The sequence below is a fragment of the Galeopterus variegatus genome, unplaced genomic scaffold (genome assembly GCF_000696425.1).
Source record: "Galeopterus variegatus unplaced genomic scaffold, G_variegatus-3.0.2 Scaffold19373, whole genome shotgun sequence".
NCBI lineage: Eukaryota > Metazoa > Chordata > Mammalia > Dermoptera > Cynocephalidae > Galeopterus > Galeopterus variegatus.
The window spans coordinates 1,427-13,935 of record NW_007745484.1 but is presented as its reverse complement, the minus strand read 5'-3'; the positions used below and the strand labels follow the sequence as shown (position 1 = coordinate 13,935).

At 40.9% G+C, this 12,509-nt stretch overlaps 1 pseudogene; it reads right to left on the bottom strand.

Moving 5' to 3' along the window:
* Nucleotides 1-9,355: 9,355 nt before the first annotated feature.
* On the bottom strand, nucleotides 9,356-11,684 carry LOC103583061 (annotated as a pseudogene).
* Nucleotides 11,685-12,509: the final 825 nt, after the last annotated feature.

The following is a 12,509-nucleotide window of genomic DNA, read 5'->3' as shown; positions in this document are numbered from 1 at the left end:
ATCCAATTCCCACTCCCCCCTCCAGGGTCTGCGTTGAATATCCCGCGGGTCGGGACAGGAAGTGAAGCAGCCAGCACTCCAAATGGGGGGAGCGGTCCTTTCTTTCTCTCATTGTGGTTTCTCCTGCCTTCATGAACTCCATAGTTCTCTCCCCTTCCCCTCAGCTCTAGTGGCCCCAGGTTTAGTGTCATTGATTTTTAATAGTTGTAAATTGGTTGATCTATGGGAGAGAGTGACGCTGGGGACCGCTATTCCACTACCTTGACCGGAAGTCAACTTCTACCTTTAAATCAACCATGCATTCCTAGGGTAAATACAACTTGGTCATGGGTATTCTGTGTCCTAATTGTGGATTTTTATGTCTGTCCTCTTGAGTGCCTTTAACTTGTACTGTTATTGCATGTATTCTCTGTTGGACTTTGGTATCAAGGTTATGCTAGGTTCATAATATGAATTGGGATATGAAAACTCTTTTTCTATTCTCTGGAACTAAAGTTTCTGTAAGTTCTAAGTCATGTAGAGGTGGGCTTTTCTCATGTTCGGCTGTTTCTGGATTGCATCTCATTTTTAGCATTGGACCCTACCTAGAGGACAGAGACAGAATGGGCACCTCCAGGTTCCCGTCTCTTCAAACTTTGTAAGGTGTCCATGTTCCCTGTAAGATGCCTGTCCTGATGCTGTCACTCTAAGAACTCCCTGCTCTTGTTTCTATGCTGTTATCAACCTCTGCACAGTTAAAAAGTTACTGCTCTATTAATTTGCCCAAATAATTTATTATTTTTGGCTGCTGGCTGGTAAGAGGATCTGAACCCGTGACCTTGGTGTTACCAGCACAACACTCTCTGAAGTGAGGTAACCAGTCAGCCCTGATAATTTCGATATGTTCTATATGACTGTGAACAGTCTGACGGACCCCAGAGCTGTGTACAGTTTTACAGTTATGACAAGAGCCTCATTTACTGAGTTCTTTAATAATATCAGGAAATATTATAAAAACTCATGTGTTGGGCATGTGCTATCTGTTAGTCACTTCTTTGTGCTTGGTTCTGTACATGTATGACCACTTTAAACCCCTACAAAGATGAGTCAAAGGTTTTACAAAATTGACAATGTCTGACTCCAGGAAGAAACAGATTTGGGGATTCAGGTTCTGAGTTCAAAGTCCTTGCTCAAAGTAAAAGCTTGTGAAAGTGTTGAATGCAGAACTGATGATATGTGTGTGTGTGTATATAATATATAATATAATGTAAATAATATATGCATATATACACTGATGATATGTGTGTGTGTATATTTATATTTATATATATTATATTTATATATACACACACACACACACATACACACAGGATTACTTAAAGGCTTTGTTCTTCCCTTGAAGGAAGCATATCTCAAAATATGACACAGATCTCACGTGGTGTCTGTAGGTCCCCTGCTCCCTCCCCCCTCTTTTTCTATTGTCCTGACCCTTAAGTACAGGGTACCTTGACTGCTGTGTGACCCCCACAGCTGCATGTTTTCCCTGCAGGGCTTGAATCCAGGCTGGGGCCTTGAACATTCCCAGGCACAGATAAAGGTGTTTAGATTGTTGCCTAAACAGTTTAGAACTCAACACTGAAAGAAACTAGCTTTGGCCCTGAACCAAATCCCTTAAAATCTCATGTAAAACTCTCCATACCTTGACCCCTTCACTGCAGACATACCTAGGTAGAAAATTCCTTTCTCTTGCTGTCCATAGTGAGGATGCTGCAGCCCACTGTAAAGAAGTTCCCCTAATAAATGCTTTGGACTGATCACCCTGGCATTCAGGGCTTCTTTCTTTGGAATCCCAACAGGGCCCATGTCGGGACAGTTTGGAGCACTCCCTTGTGGAAACTCGCCTTCCACCACTTTTAGGGTGTCTTCAGCTGTGGGTTCAGCTGGACAAAATGGTGTTCCAGATGAAATCGTTGACACAGAGACAAACATTTAAAAACAGTTTTTAGGCTGGCCAGGTAGCTCACTTGGTTAGAGCATGATGCTGATAACACCAAGGTCCTGGGTTCAATCCCTGTACTGGCCAGCTGCCAAAAATTTTGAAGAAATGAAAACATTTCTTTTTCATAACATGCTTATTTTATTTTGCTACAGAGAAATATAACTAGAATACTAAAGCCATTTGGGACAGTTTGTACGGGGACAGTTAAGAACTTGCATGACAATCTGCACAGTGAAATGCCACAACATCCTCTGTGATCTCATCTGTCCTTCAATAGTTGGGATTCCAAGGAAAGAAGCACGAAGTGCCAGGGAGATCAGTTCAAAGTGACTCAGAGTGGGGGACAGAACAGCTACAAATCTCTTTTTTCTCTACAAAATCCTCTTATGGTTTCACAGTCAACAGATTTTACTCAGAAGCCCCTCCAGCTACCAGATTGCAGTCTTATGCCCCTATTACCATGCACAATGGCAGCAGGTTACACCTCTGAGCCCTCATTCACATCGTTAACCCCCCCAAAAGAACAGTTTTGTAAAAAAAAATCCTACTCAGAACCCATTGTGCTTAGGGGATGGCAGGGGGCTATAAACAGTTATTATTCCTCCCTCTTACAGAGGTTTAAAAATATTTCCCGGTCCAAAAGGAGTGAACATCTGTGGTTCAAAAAAGTGAGACTAAATGCAGGGTACCTCAATTTACCCTAAATACATGAGAGGTCCCTAGGTTGTGGAGATGGCCGCAAGGATTAGAACCTATATAGAAGGAAAAGGAAAGAAAGCTGGGGAACTTGCTGAGGCAAAATTACTTGGGTCCTACCAGCGCTGTCTCCTTACAGGCTATGTCATGAAATAGCCATGGGTTTCCATCCTGGCTTTGACACACACTGACCTTGTGATGGTGAGAAAGGTACTCACATCTTTTGTGTTTGTTTCCCCACTTCTGAAATACAAATTACAATGTGTACAGTATACGATTGCTATGAAGAATGAGTGAGATCCCAATACGTACGGTGTTTGCTGTGGGGGATATCATGCTCTGGTGGGGCAGACAGACACATAAACAGAAAAACAGTTGAAGTGCTAAGGAGGAACACAGGAGGGACACAGATCCACACACACACACACACACACACATAGGCAAACCAACTGTGAAAGGGGCAGCCAAGAAGCAGGAGGTAAAAAAGGGGAGCAGCCTTATGAGAGTGAAAATGATCTACGGACTTCCCATATCCACTGATCCCTGGGTTCACATACTTGATTCTGCAGACACGGGCTGAGTGACACCTATGCCTCATACTTAAAAATTAAAATAACCAGATTGGTAGTGTTGTGTTTATTAAAAATGTATTTGTTGAGGGCCTAGTCTGTTCATCAGCCTCTCTATATACAGGAAGACTTCGGTGAATTAGCCGGTGTAGTCTGTAATTGACGGCTGATCTGAGAAAGTACCAGAGTCCAAGATTTGTTATAAATATAAAAGTAGGGAATATGTCGGTACTAGATGCTTCTGGACAAAGCATGTGGTAAAGTGCGCAAGCCCTCTATGGCAGCGATCTGCAAGACCACCCTCAGGTTTGATGATCTTCTGGATTCGCAGGAGTCAGAATCTATTGTACTCACAGTTACAGTTTATTAAAGTGAAAGGATTAGAAGCAGTAAAGGACAAAGGTGCATGGGGTGAAATTTCAGGTCTGCCAGATGCAAGATTCCAGGTGTTACTTCCCAGTGGGAGTCATGAGGACATGTCTACATATTCTCCCAGCAGTGATGTGTGACAACACATGTGAAGTGTTACCAACCAGGGAAGCTCACCTGGGCCTGGATGTTCAGAGTTTTTACTGGGAGTCAGTCACATAGGCTTGCGTGACTGACATCAGCACTCAGACTCCAGTTTCTCCAGAGCAAAAGCAGATATTCACCACAAATCATATTGTTAGGAAAAACTTATGTGACTCCATTGGTACAGCATGACTCAAGATCTGAAGCATAAAAAACACTCTTATCAGGCAGAATATTCTAAGGTCTTAGAAGGTATCTTTTAGGAGACAGCCAAGGACCTTTTCCTGCACATCCGCCTCTAAGAGAACAGAAGTTTGCAAAGAGAGTTCCTGTGATTTCTCATTTACACTGTATTATTTCCAGTAAACATATTGCTGGTTTAATAATGGCTATATGTGATTAAGTGAGGAGCATATGTCATTACTCAAAAACTAAAACTTGCCTGAGCACCTGCTGGAAATCAGACTCTGGGCTCTGGGCTAGGCAGGCTCCAAAAATCTATGGTTCAGAAATGGTTCATGAAGGATAAAGTTCTCAAAGAGCCCAGAGTATAATGAGCAGAGAACCATCCAGAAGATAACATAACAACAGAATAAGTTCATGAGAGTCATGGGAGGGGTGATCCAGGGGATGTCCCGAACAGAGGAGGGCCCCAGAACCTATGTGGTCAGGAGTGGCTTCTCCCAGGAGATATGTGTGTTCGAGCTCCTGCTACACTGTAAATCAATTTTGTTGTCTCTGTTCATTACCCACATCTTCATTAAAAAATATAAATCTCTATACTCAATTATAGATAAGGTAACTTGAGGATAAGAGAAGATAAGTATCTCATTCAAGGTCAAATCACCAGCTCCTGGTGCAGCCAGTTTTCAACCCAGGACTCTTGGGACACCCTTGTACTTTTCATTATAACCTTTTTTCTTTTTTAGCCCTTTTAAGATTGTTTTCTATTTTATTTCATATTCACCATAAATACTTCCCTTGCTCTCCTTGCTCCATAAGTTCCTTGACTTTAATTCATCCGAAGTTTATTTTTTTTACAGCATTATTGCGAAACTGATGACATATTTTTCAAAGTGGCCCTGTCATTTTGTGTTCCCACCAGCAGTGTCAGAGGGTTGCAGTTGCTCCACATCTTCAGGAACACTCGATACAGTCAGTCCTTTTAATGTTGGCCATTCTAATAGGTGTGTCGTGGCATCTCCTTGAGTTTTAATTTGCATTTTGAACGAGTCGAGCATATTTTTATGTGCTCAGTTTTTCATCCATATATATTCGTGTCTCTTCAGATTTCCTGCACATATTTTATTGTGTTTTTTGTCCCTTTTTTTTGATTTACTCATTATTTTTATTTATTGTGACTTTACAGTAATACTTTGTCTATGTCTTTATTCGTCTGTGCTGGATTCTCATGCTCTTTTTTTTAGGAGCAGTCTTTGCATCATTTCTTTCATAATTTTCTCTGCTTTTTCCTCTGCTGTCAGTATCTGGAAATTTTCTTAATCTATTCTAGACCACCTTTATTAAGACCTTATTTTTCTTTTAGTTTACAATTTTGGCAGCTGCCTGGTATGTGGAAAGACTTTATTTTATATTGTTTCATTCCTTTAGTCTATTTATTCAACTTTCTGGAAGATTTCCCGAACTTGATTTTTCAGTCTTACATTGAATCCATTTTTATTAGCTACCTGATTGCTAGAAGACTTCAGAAATCTACTTTACTTTCACCTCAATAAAAAATTAAAAAACACCAAAAGCAAAAAGGATCTACTTTTCTACTGTTTTCTTACTTAATGGTTGCCTAAGACATAAACATACAGCTTATCCAACTAAACTCTTTTTGTTGAGTTCTGATAGTAATATTATGTCAACTTCCTATGGAACATTAGAAACTCACTCTTTCCTTCTTTTGTGGAAGGGTTTACAAAGCAGCTATATAGGTTCTAATCCTTGCAGCCATCTCTACAACCCAGGGATCCCTCACATATTTACATAGCACTGGAGTTGTATGGTGCCCATAGACTTACATGCCCCGATATTCCCCAGCCTTGACAATGATTTAAATGTTTTTATTTTTTGGAAAAGATAAAGATAAGAGAACACCCCATGGAGAGAGGAATTCTTAAGTTGGGTCAAGTTTGACTGGAGTACTTTCATCAAGCTAAGCCCCATTGCAGCAATCTGAAAGCCAAGGACACTGACTGATTTTTGTTTTTCCCCCCAGGGCACCTGATGACTGGCTGGATCAGGAATCTGGGTGGGGAGGCACTCAAAGGGAAGATAGAAAATGTGGGCAATGAGGGAAAATGGGGAGATATTTTCCTTATAGAAAATGATAGACCCATGAGGTCTGTTCTGTTCTGACTTGAATCTGGAAATATCTTTCTATCATTCAGGCTTTGGATTATAGACTTTGTCAGCAGCTGGGTGGTTGGGTCAGAAGCCACGCTGAAGATGGGTGCCAGCCCCTTCAGCTGGGGACCTTGGGGAAGAGATACTTATCTAGGCAGCTGGGATCATCATTCTGGGTAAGGCACATAGTTGCACAAATTGATCAATATCATAGGACACAAAGGCCTCATGAAGACAAAACCCTCTAGACATGTCTGTTGGCATCATGAGGCTGAGACTCCCCTGATGAATTCTAAAGAGGGGTGCCAGCTCCACCAGTTGCTCAGACCAGGAGTTTCAGGTCAATGAGGGCCATGGGTATCTGGAATTCCAGGACTGGCAAGACGAGTTTTTGCAGCAGTTGTGGGTAAGGGGGACTCATCCTCCTTCACTGAACAGCCATTGATTAGCTTAAAAATTATTTATTTCTTAAATTGTGGTAAAATACACATAACAAAAAATTTACTACTTTAACCATTTTAAGTGTACACTTCATTGGCATTAATCACGTTCACATTGCTGTGAACCAACACCACCATCTGTCTCCAGAGCTTTTTCATCTTGCAAAAGTGAAACTGTACCCATTAAACCATATCTCCCCATTTTTCCTTCTGTTTCCCTCTTTCACTCCTAATATTGGTAATTTATGTCTTCTCTTTATTTCCTGTTTGTGTTTTCGGTCAGTCTGGATAGTTTGAGCAATTGTATTGACCTTTCCAAGGAACTAACTGTTGGTTTCATTGATTTTTTAATGTTTTTGATTTTGTTGATTTCTTATCTTTATTATTTGCTTTCATCGGCTTGCCTTAGGTTCAATTTGTTTGTGTTTTTCTAATCTTGTAAGGTGGAAGCTTAGATCATTGGTTTGAGGCCTTCTTTTCTAATGTAAGAATTTCATGCCATAATTTTTCCTATAAGCACAGCTTTAGCTGCATGCCACACATTTTGATATATTGTGCTTTCAGTGCCAGTTAATTCAAAATATTTTCTAATTTGCTTTCTGATTTACTCTTTGACCCCTAGGATATTTATAAGTGTGTTTAATTTCCAAGCACTTGGAAATTTTCCAGATTTTTTTCTGACATTAATTTCTAGATTAGTTTCATGATGGTCAGAGACTATCTTGTATAGTACTTTAGTTCTTTTAAATTTGTTAAGATTTATATTATGACCTAGAATATAGGATATATAGGCAAGATTCTCTTGCCTCCTTCTTTCACTTATCAGGATCATTGTGATTATATTGGGCCATGTAAGAGAAGATATTCACAGGTTCCGGGAATTAGGACGTGGACATCTTTGGGGGCCATATTCTGTGTACCACACCCCCTTCCCCTCCCGAAGCCTTTGTGATGACTGCCACTATCCCCACAATGGACCACAGGGCGGGATGGATTGGACCTAACTCAGAGTAGTGAGGTCCCTGTCCCACAAAGGAGAAAAATACAGCAATAGTCAATGGCCATCAGGAATAACAATACCAATAATGTTTATACTTACAATTACCATTTACCCCAGGCTTGGCACATGCCAGCACCTTGCGTGAATTACAGGGGCCACCATCACCATTTTACAATGAGAAGTCTGAGGCCCAGCTGATTATATGATTTTCCCAGTGTCAACCAGATGGTAAGTGGTAGAGAAAACAGGGTTGGAATTCAGGCTTCCTCCACAGCACAGCCCATGCCCCTATCCACTGCCTCCAGTCACAAGCATTACCCTCAGAAGGGTCAGGAGAGGCCTCCTCAGAGTGGATTATCCATGAAGTTCGTGCTGTAGGATGAATTTTAGGAATCTGCGAGTGGTCAAATGACTATCATTTCTGGATGTACAAAGGGGCTGTTTGGCTCCTCTTCTCTGTGTCTCTGACTGTCTCACACACTGTAGTGTCTTTTTTTCTATGGTTCACTGGCTTATTTTTAGAAATGAGCGATAGGCTATTTACAAATAAGCAGATCCCCAATGACATATGTTAAATGGCAAGTCTATCATTGTTTGAAATCTAAATGAAACCAATATTTATTAAGGCACATTTGATCTCTGAGTTTACAACAAACACACACTCTGGTGTAATGACAGATTCACTTCACCTTTGTCCTCAAAACACGTGAGCACCAATGTGGTCAAAGAACACAATATTTAGTTAAATGGTAAGGAATGTAAACATGAAGGAGGGGGAAAAGCGTTTTCAAAAGGAAATCTTTAGAGCTCAGCTTACTGCAAATAAAACATATTAAACACACTTTGATACACATAAATACTAATAACTAACAGGTACTCAAGGAATGGCAGAGCCCTAAATAATGATCCCAATGAATTAATAAATTTAATAAATTAAAGGTGTTTCAGATACAAAGGATAAAACAGCAGCAATTAAAGAACAAAATAATCATCTCCGCCAGCATAACACAGTCAGGATGAAGTGAATAAAACCAAACACATTTTCCTCAACTAATTAAGGTGTGTTTTGTTTGTTGTTGTTGTTGTTGTTGTTGTTTTAGCTTGTGTAAGGTAGATTTCTTACAATAATTCTTCTCTGTTATTGTAAATATTAATATTTTACCCTTAAAAGAGAAGGGTCGGGAAGAGAGAAAATGCCAATCCTTGAAATTTAGTGCCAGGTCCATTTAGGCCAAATGACTTACAACAAGAACAGCTACAGATATTATCTTTCCTACCTCCACTTGCTTTTAGAAAAGTCATGACCATGATGAGAATGCAATTTGCGGGAAATAATCAACTTTGGAAAGCTCTTTTGAAGATGATGATGATACTGCTATTATCACATTTCCTTTTTTTACAACTGGAACTTGAAGTGGCTTTTAAAAAAATTTATTGTAAAAAAGACAGAAGGTAGAATCTGTGCAATGCTAATAGTTACAACAGAACATCTACCAGAGTTGCAGTGTTTTGTTCCAACAGTACTTTGCAGGAACTTTCACGTTTTCTGCCATAGGACTGTAGCAAAGGGATCTGAAAAGGACATTTTAAAAAATGTTTTGTTCATCAGGTTTATTCTGAGACAAAATTAAGCAGGTGTGCTACATAATGTTCAGCAAGCACATGTGTTCCAAGGCCAACACTGATCACATTTTTGTTCAAAAGGCTTAATTTTAAAGGGGTCCTATGTAAGAAAACCACTTGTAAAATATATCCTTGTATGGACTTCAAAAACTGATCGCTGAACATTTTTTGAGAAATTACATAATTAAAAACATCTTTTCTTGCAGATCTTGACATTAGACTGTCCTCTTTGAGCCATTATAATTGCTGCTTTTGGATCACTTTTTTCTAGCCACATTTTAGCCAACTGCTGTGTGGACCCATATGTCCATGTATTGGGCCCCAAGAACATTTTGTATTGTTTGGGATCAAGATCGCGATCACAAAGAAATGATAAATGTTTGACGTAATGCGGAAAAAAAGCAGAGGTTCTAGTATTTCAGGGGATGAGGGACAGAAGGAAGGATGAATGAGAGGATGTTTAGGGCAGCAAAACTACTCTGTATGATACTGTAATGGTGAATACATGACATTATGCATTAGGCAAAACCCACAGAATTGCACAATACAAAGAGGGACCCCTACCATAAAATTAAGTTAATAATAATGTATCAAAATTGATTCATAATTGTAACAAATGTACCACACTAATGTAATATGTCAATATTAGGAGAACATGTGCATGTGCGGGGAAAGCATGGGAAGTATTTATACTTTCTGCTCAATTTCCCTGTAAAACTAAAACTGCTATAAAAATAAAGAAAAAAAATTTAAAAAGAAAGATTAAAAAAATAACAAAAAAGTACCAGGGACTGGGAGTTAGGTTGGAAGTGTACTCTAATAGGTTGTGCAGAGAACACCTAGGTATGGAAATGGTCTTTCTGAGACCCAGATGATGAAAAGGACCTGATTATGCAGGAACAGAGAAATTGATCTAGAATGTGTGAACAGCACATCCAAAGGCCTAGTAGTGGCTTGTCCTGTGGATGGGTCATAGTTCTTATATTTCTATTAGATTCTCTCTCTTCTGGCTTCTTTCTTTTATTCTTTCTCTCACTTTCATTACAAAAATAAATAAAAGCCCCCCCTCAAAAAAAAAATCACAAGAGACAGGCTGATGGACATGGTCTACTCCAACTTCTTAGCTGCTAAACGTCTTCAAACTTGTCTAGACAACCTTGTTGAAAAAGTTCACATCCTTTAACCCCTAGCCTTGGATGGAAACATTGAGGCTGCCCACTTGGACAAGATCTCCCTTATAAGTACAAGTAATGTCAAACCCATAGTTTCTCCAGAAGCCAGTTTTTTGAGTAAAGACAAAATGGTTGTTACTAGAAACTTTCCCATAGTAAATAATCTTTGGAATGTACTGGCTAGAGATGATTGGAAAATTGGAAAATATATTTGTTGGCCCAGAACTGTATCTGCTCAACACCATTGAAGGAGTTCGGTAGTAAACAGAAGGTCAGCATCACAGAGGAACAGCAAAAATTCATTATTAAGCTGAGAAGTTCCTACTTCAAGGGCTAGTGCTCTTGGAAACACTCCAGACACAGGCAAAATCTGCATGTCAGCTTTAGGATATTTAATGTAATAATCTCTCATCAGCTCAGTTTGTTTGGCCTTGTCAGGGTTGGAGACAGAGCTCAAAAGCAGAATGATGAGCTTGATGTTCTGATTTGAAATAAGACATGTCTTCTCAAAGTTTCCCATAAATCTCACAAACATGTCAAAACGTCCAGACAAGGAAATGAATATATTTATCTTTTTCTCTTTGGCTTTTTTGTTCTCATTCTTCAACCTAAGGAACCAAAAGGGAACAAGCTTCTTCAGAGTATTCGAGAGAAAGGATCAGGATCCAGATTCTCCTGTGCATCCAGCTCCCTGTGCTCCACAAATTGGATCTTGCTGAAAGTCTGCTTTAGATAGGCATGGCTCCTCTCACGAACCATCATTTTCTTCCCCTTGTGATTTTAGTAGAGAGGCAGCAGGTCCAGGATGTACTCAGCCCCGTATATGGGGATTCATTTGACGATAGCCATACCGTGACTCCTCAAAGTCAGTGATGCGCTTTCTGGTCTTGACGTTGATCATCTCCATGACCTGTATGACAGTGTCCTCCAAGGCTTCCCTCTGGCCATGGTCCATTTCCCTTTCAGGGGGTTGCCAGTCAGCAGCCGAATACAAGGATTTCCTAGTCAGAAACTCCCGTTTCACAATCTCCTGAAACCTCATAAAAGAAGGAGGGATTCCCAGCTGAAGGTCCTTATGAATCTCAGTGTTGCTCATCAGGACGACTTCTCGGTGTTGCTGTATCATGCAACGGCAAAGTTCAGCTATTTTGTGACTGAGCTTGTAGCTGTGGAGTCTGTACGGGTAGGGTGTGTTTCTCTTGGGATGTAAAGTGATAACTCAGTGACTTTTACTGCTGTGGAAATCTCTAATGTACCCCTTCTTGTTCTGTTCATAATTTTCTTAAAGAACGTGCTGCATCTCATAAATCCAGGCACACTGTGTAGGGACCCCATGGGAGCCTGAACAGGGACACACCCTGGCAATATGGCGCCCTTCCTGGTTCTTCTCCGCAGTAGACAAGCCCGCTGGTGCCAACACCCAAGCCCACCCACGCCAAACCTCAGCCAGTCACAGGTCAAGGCTCACCTCCTGCCCAGCCACGTCCAATCAGTTACCGCCCTGTCCACTCACTCTCCCGCCCCAAAGCACAGCACCCTATAAATGTAGGTGCAGTCCTTGAATAAAGCGGAACTTCTCTCACAAACTGTCAGCTTGGGTCCTGTCGCCTTATCAGCTCGGGTCCTCCGCCCTTTCATTGGTGCCAAAACCCGGGAGGAGTTCACCCTGCGCCAGGGGACTCCTTCCTTGGACTTCCTCGGACCCCTCCACGAGCCCAGGGTGACTATTGTTGTGGATGGCTGACCCGTCTCCTTCCTCCTGGACACAGGAGCTATTTTCTCGGTCTTAAAGGAGTTTCAGGGCCCAACCACACTTAACATTTTCCCTATAGTCGGGGTAGGAAAAAACATATATATCCCCACAGAACGCCTCCACTAACTTGCCACATTAAAGGCGTTTCATCTCCTTTCTCCCACTCATTTTTGGTCATGCCTCAATGTCCCGTCCCTCTATTAAAAGAGATATTCTCGCCCAGTTACATGTTTCCATCTCTATATCCCCATCCTCCTCCTCCATAGCCTCATTCCTTTTAGCCCTCATTTCTGGCCTAGCGGGATACTTTAGAGCATGGATCCCAAATTACTTTTTATTGGCCCTCCCACTGTATGCCCTTACAAAAGAGACCAAAATGAACCCCTAACATCGTCACCAGATAAGCCATTCCA